This window comes from Triticum aestivum, chromosome 6D (assembly GCF_018294505.1).
Source record: "Triticum aestivum cultivar Chinese Spring chromosome 6D, IWGSC CS RefSeq v2.1, whole genome shotgun sequence".
NCBI classification, from domain to species: Eukaryota; Viridiplantae; Streptophyta; class Magnoliopsida; order Poales; family Poaceae; genus Triticum; species Triticum aestivum.
The window spans coordinates 267,653,328-267,660,787 of NC_057811.1; the positions used below are offsets into that span (position 1 = coordinate 267,653,328).

The 7,460-nt window shown below is 41.1% G+C and overlaps 1 pseudogene; it reads right to left on the minus strand.

Annotated features, from left to right (window-relative positions):
- Nucleotides 1-5,424: 5,424 nt before the first annotated feature.
- Nucleotides 5,425-7,145, minus strand: LOC123142577 (HMG1/2-like protein; annotated as a pseudogene).
- Between the last annotated feature and the right edge of the window lie 315 nt (nucleotides 7,146-7,460).

Here is a 7,460-nt window from a genome sequence, read left to right on the forward strand (position 1 = left end):
AACATAAAGAGAGCATCATGAAGAATATGACTAGCACATTTAAATCTAACCCAATTCCTATTCCTAGGGATTTTTTGAGCACATAATTTATAGGAACAAGAATCAACTAGCATAGGAAGGCAAAACAAGTATAACTTCAAAACTTTAAGCACATAGAGAGGAAACTTGATATTATTACTACTCCTACAAGCATATATTCCTCCCTCATAATAATTTTCAGTAGAATAATGAATTAATTCAACAATATAACCATAACATAAAGCATTCTTTTCATGATCTACAAGCATGGAAATTTTTCTACTCTCCACATAAGCAAAATTCTTCTCATTAGGAATAGTGGGATCACTAATTCCTAAAGTTGACACTCTTCCAAACCCGCTTTAGATGATAGTATTATTCATACTCCAAAATATATAAGTGAAGTTCATGGAGCATTCTAAAATTAATATAGACTAACCAATATCCAAGCTCAAAATATATAAGTCAAGCACACGAAGCATTCTATAAGACCATACTCAAAAGATTTAAGTGAAGCACAAAGAGCAATTCTATAAGATCATACTTAAAAGATATAAGTGAAGCACATGAAGTATTCTATAAATAAATGAAGGGATATCTCATACTATCTTTGTTCTTAAAGGAAAAACAAAAACACAAAGGACACAAATCATGTGAACAATACAAAAACCGAGGTATACCGATATTTGTTGAAGAAGAAAGATGGGATGCCAACCGGGGCATACCCAAGCTTAGATGCTTGAGTATCCTTTGAAATATTTACTTGGGGTGCCTTGGGCATCCCCAAGCTTGAACTCTTGCCTCTCTTTATTCTTCTCATATTGATAGTTCCTCGATCTTCGAACACTTCATCCACATAAAACTTTAACAAAAACTTTGTGAGATCCGTTAGTGTAATAAAGCAAACTACCACTTTAAGGTACTGTAATGAAATCATTCTTTATTTATATTGGTGTTAAACCTACTGTATTCCAACTTCTCTATGGTTCATACCCCCCGATACTAGCCATAGATTCATCAAAATAAGCAAACAACGCGAAAAACAGAATCTGTCAAAAACAGGAGAGTCTGTAGTAATCTGGAAGTTTAGTAAACTTATGTAACTTCCAAAATTATGAAATAAATTTGAAAAATTGAACAATTTGTACAGAAATAATGTTCAAAAAGTTTTAGACCCATTTGACTCTCCAGTAAAAAGATGTAAATTCATGCACTACAGCCAAAGTTTCTGTTTTTTTCTGCACATAGTAAACAAGCAATCTAATCATCCTAAAACCAAAGCTTGGCACATTATTTTTATAATACAATGGATATATACAAGGGGATAATTATTTACAGAGAAACTTCCATGAAAAATTCTACATTGTTTCCGTGAGCATGAACACAAGTGCTCAAGGTCGACCCTCACTTCTTCAATGCATAACTTTCCAATCACTTCTCTTTTTGAAAAACTTTTTAGGCATGATAGGCAAGTAAAAAAATTGTATTTTCATTCTTTTAAAAAAATTGTATGTTTCACCCACAGCTAAGCAGAAACAAAAAAGAAAAACAAAATCTACTTAGTGAAGAAAGCAAACAAGCACACACGAGAATATCAACCCCACGCTATTGCTCCCCGGCAACGGCGCCAGAAAAGAGCTGGATAATCCCCAAGTGCAGGGAATCATCGTAGCAATTTCCAAAGGTGGAAGTGATAAGTATGGAGTGTCGAACCCACAAGGAGCTAAAGGTAAGATCAATATTCTCTCAAGCCCTATCTGCCACTGATACGACTCTACATGCACCGAACGTTTGCTCCAACTAGCAACGAGAAATAAAACTATGTTGTGGGTATGAAGTGGATAACTTTGTATGATATCGGAGAGATAAAATATAAAAGTAGGTGCTGTTATCATGAAGTTAGAATATATTACTAAATATTATAAATAGCGAGTGTGGAATAATGGTGGATCGGTGTGCGGAATTGTCCTAGGCAATTGTTAACAAGACCGATAGTCGTCATTGCAATTTCATATGAGGGAGAGGCATAAGCTAACATACTTTCTCTACTTGGATCATATGCACTTATGATTGGAACTCTAGCAAGCATCCGCAACTACTAAAGATCATTAAGGTAAAACCCAACCATAGCATTAAAGCATCAAGTCCTCTTTATTCCCATATGCAACAACCCCCTTACTCGGGTTTCTGTTTCAGTCACTCACCAACCCACTATAAGTGAATCATGAACGTATTGCAACACCCTACAGCGGGAATCCCTCACGCTTGCGCGACACGGAGGGCACCATAGGACAGCACCACAATAAAACATACAACTCGTACCAATCTAGATCATCAATCAACCCAAAGACAAAGGATATCTACTCAAAACATCATAGGATGGCAACACATCATTGGATCATAATATGTGGCATAAAGCACCATGTTCAAGTTGGGATTACAGCGGGGTGCGGGAGAGTGGACCGTGTAAATAGATGAGGATGGTGATGGTGATGTTGATGAAGACGATCACCGCGGCGATGATTCCCCTCCCGATGGCACTCCGACGCCACCGAGAGGGAGAAGGAGAGGTTCTCCCCCTTGTGCTTCCTCCTCCATGGCCTCCCCCCTAGATGGGGAGAGGTTCTCCCTCTGGTCCTTGGCCTTCATGGCGATGATGGCCCCTCCGGGATCCTCCTCCATGGCCTCCGGTGATGATGGCCCCCTCCGGCAGGGTGCCAGAGAGGGCCTAGATTGATTTCTCGTGGCTACAGAGGCTTGCGGCGGCGAAACTTCCGATCTAGGTTAATTTTCCGAGGTTTCTGTCTTTATAGGAATTTTTGGCGTCGATCTCACGTCAAGGAGGTGCCCGAGCTGTCCACGAGGCAGGCCCACGCGCCCAGGGGGTGGGCGCGCCCCCACCCTCGTGGGCAGCTCGAGACTCTTCTGGCCCAACTCCGATGCTCCGTGGTCTTCTTTTGGTCCATAAAAAATCATCAAAAATTGGCACGTCAATTGGACTATGTTTGGTATTCCTTTTCTGCAAAACTCAAAAACAAGGAGAAAACCGAAACTGGCACTGGGCTCTAGGTTAATAGGTTAGTCCCAGAAATCATATAAAATAGCATATAAATGCATATAAAACATCTAAGATGGATAATATAATAGCATGAATACTTCATAAATTATAGATACGTTGGAGACGTATCATATACCACAGGGCACACCAAAAACACTTTTCTGCTGCTGCAAGTTTCTGTCCTCGTGAGATACCATCTTGGGCATTTTAAGTTACTCTGTCGGAGGGGGATTCGATCACGGAGGGCCTCTACATCAACCTTTCCGCCCTTTCAATAATGTGTGGGTAGTTTACCACAGACCTATGGGTCCATAGCTAGTAGCTAGATGGCTTCTTCTCTCTCTTTGATCTTCAATACAATGTTCTCCTTGATGTTCTTGGCGATCTATTCGATGTAATCTTCTTTTGCGGTGCGTTTGTTGAGATCCGATGAATTATGGATTTATGATCTGATTATCTATGAATATTATTTGAGTCTTCTCTAAACTCCTTTATGCATGATTAAGATAGCTTTGTATTTCTCTCTGATCTATTGATTTGATTTGACCAACTAGATAGATTTTTCTTGCAATGAGAGAGGTGCTTTGTGATGGATTCAATCTTGCGGCGTCCTCACCTAGTGACAGAAGGGGTAGCGAGGCACGTATTTGTATTGTTGCCATTAAGGATAAAAAGATGGGGTTTATTTCATATTGATTGGATATATCCCTCTACATCATGTCATCTTGCTTAAGGTGTTACTCTGTTCTTGTTAACTTAATACACTAGATGCATGTTGGATAGCGGTCGATGTGTGTAGTAATAGTAGTATATGCATGCAGGAGTCGGTCTACTTGTCAAGGACGTGAGGCCTATATTCATGATCATTGCCTTAGATATCGTCATAACTTTGCTCTTTTTTATCAATTGCTCAACAGTAATTTGTTTCCACCGTATGCGTTCTTTCAAGAGAGAAGCCTCTAGTGAAAACTATGCCCCCCGGGTCTATTCTTATCATATTATTTTTAGATCTATAAAACCAAAAACATAAAAATACTTTGCTGCAATTTATTTACCTTTACTTTATTTTGCATCTTTATTTATCTTTTATACCTATCTTTATCAGATCTCATCCTTGCAAGTAATCGTGAAGGGATTGACAACCCCTTTATCGCGTTGGGTGCAAGTATTTGTTTGTTTGTGCAGGTGCTATCACTGGAGACTTGTGTGTTCCTCCTACTGGACTGATACATTGGTTCTTAACTGAGGAAAATACTTATCTCTACTTTGCTGCATCATCCTTTCCACTTCAAGGAAAAAACCAACGCAAACTCAAGAAGTAGCAGAGAACCACTCCCTTTTGGGCGTCACATGAAAAGAGTTTGCTGAATCCAGCATCCACGCTTCATCTTTAGTTGACCGCATGTATGATACTAGAAAAGAATTATTATCACCGTCCGAGCCATCACCGCGAGTAAATACATTAGACATGCCCCACCCTTCATTTCTAAGAATTCCCTCTTTACATGTTCCCACTCCTTGCAATTGAAGCACTCCACCACTACAAAAAATATGTTAACTTGCAACCCTCACTATTGGTCACTGAAAGGTCATTGTTTTTCATTTGCGACCTTTTTGTGACAAAAACAGAAGGTCAAAAGCTGGCAGTCGTAAACTGAAATTAACAACCTTCTGCGTGAGAAGGTCGTGGAATTCCATGACCAAAACAAAAGGTCGTTGATTCTATGACCTTCTATTTTGGTCGCTAGCTCGATCCGACGTGGCAATCTGGCGTGGCAAAATTGCGACCAATTAAAAAGGTCGTTGATAAGATTCAACCCGGTCCGATTAGGTGTTCTACATGGGCCTAGCCCAAGAATTTAGCCTTTTATATTTTTCTCCTATTAATTTCAGCATGGGCCATACCCCACAATTCGGCCTTTTTGTTAGGTTCTTCCATACTAGGGGGCCTCGAACGAATTCTCGAGGTCTGGTTCATTGAGGTCAGCATCACATGAAACCTTTAGCACTTCCGTTCGATATTGGATGGAGTATGGCTGGAAGGTCAGCCTAGCTAGTCTTGTCAATCGGCCCTGACTCGTCTTCTCCTTGGTACCTACCGCTATTGAACTTCGGCCTTTTTTGCAGTATATTTCTTTTTTTATTTTCTACAGTTTTTTTGTTTCGCTTTTTAAACAGTCCAATGCTTGTTGGGTTGTGGCCTTTTCCAACCTAATTATTTGTCCAATATTGGATCTCAGATTTTGGAAGAAATGTGTGGACAAAATTGTTTGGGCACGAGACCTCTTTAATCCAGTTACACACATGCATCCGACATTGTTTCATATTCAAATCAGGAAAACTCCATGTGAAATTCAAATCATCCATCATATCACATCACATAACACATCTCCAGGTTTACATAACACAACAAAATCATCTCAGAAATACATTTACACAGGAATATAGCAGGAACAGAGGGAATATCTGATATACTATCCTAACATGTACGTATATGCATGTGTGCTTGCTTGACCGGCGCATGCATCACTGTAGCAGCCAAGCAAGTAGGCATCGTTGACGTCTACTCACAGCTTTCCTCGCACCAGAGAAAGAGTCAAAACAAAAAATATTAGACCATAATATGACACCAGACCACAGATTAGTAACTTTAAATCAAAAAGTATATCCACATCACCATAAATTAGTCCCAGACCATCACGTAGAAGCCAAATACTATTAACTGATGATTAGCAGACACAGACATGATTCAGCCACATAATGGCTACCACAAGCAAAAGTGACAACTGTAAGCAAGCTACTAGTGTACACAAGGTGATTGAACTCCTGCTGTTTAGTACGCATACATGGTAGGCTACTGCTGCTAGTGTTCTAAACCAACAGAGCATGCTATAGGAGCAGAAAAGTGGGATCTAGGGCTAGAAGATGGAGCCAGACTCACCGGACAGCTTGTGGTCGCCGCCGTACACAGCCACCATCACGCCGGTCGCCTCAAGAAGCACCACCGCGCCAGAGACGGTGCCTGACGTGTGCAAGAGCAGAGCACCTGCTGCATCCATTTCCAAATAGAACAAGAACAAAAAATTAGGAAGGGTTGCTTTTCGTTCTCCAGCTAGTTAAAATGAGATACTCATTCATACAAGAAAACATAGACACAATAAGAAAATTCATTGCACAAGTGCAAGTCATGCAAAATACTTCACCGCAACACATTACGCCTAAACTTCGCACAAGATATAATTGATAAAAATCAGTTTGCTGCTACTGCCATTGGAAAACCGGCATCGAATTGAGCGGTAACAGAGATATAATTGGTAAAAATCAGTTTGCTGCTACTGCCATTCGAAATCTAACTGACCAACTGGTTCGAACAGTAGGCAAACTGAGACAGAAACAAGTAAACCAGCACCGAATTGAGCGGTAACAGCGAGGGGAGGGGAGACGTGCAACTTGCAGCATCACTCATGGACTTCCACTTCTCACCACCTGCCTTACCAATCTGCGGTTCGACCAACCCCAACCAGATCAGGACACGGAATTCACAAGGAAACTCATCGCAACAACAATTCGAACGAACAGCACGAGACAGGCGGACGGGTGGCGGAACAGGACCAAGGCGCTTACCACGGAGACCTGCTTGACGTCAGGGTGCTTCTCCTTGTACTCCTTCCTGAAGATGTTCCTGCAAAGACGAAACACGCACCAAATCCTCGATCAGGACGTGACGCCACACCACGGAAGCAACATGAATAGAACCAGGAACCAAGACTGGGACTCACATGAAGATGAAGAAGGCACTCAGGGGCGCTTGGGCTTGTTGGGGTCCTTCTCGGCCTTGCTCTTCTTCACCGCGAGCCTGCGCCACCACAACAGAAAAAACAACAGCAAACCAAACCGAGTCAGAACCCGACACGAAACAGCAGCAGCCACCACGGGAAACGAAAACGAGACAGGGAGACGAGGGAGGGAGGGGTCGGGGCACTGACCTGGAGTCGCCGGTGCGAGAGCCCACCTTTGTTACTATGTTAAAGAAAGTTGATTTGCCAACATTGGGTAACCCGACCTGCATGAAACTTCAATATAAACTTCATATCTCCTCTTATTCCTCAATAGTAAACGTCAATAGTAAACTACTATGTTAAAGAAAATAAGATGATGGTTCTCAAAATAGTAAACTCGCAAGTCAATAAGACCACAATCACACTATTGCTTTCACAGTTATTAGTAAAGCAGCGATCAAAACTAGTGATAATGCACAGCAACTTTTGCATATATCTATACGATCAAACATTACAAAAGTATAATTGTTATTCCCATCTCACTCCACAAGTGGCTCTATGAACATGCCAGACACAATACTGAACATGCGAGGAAAAACTATAAA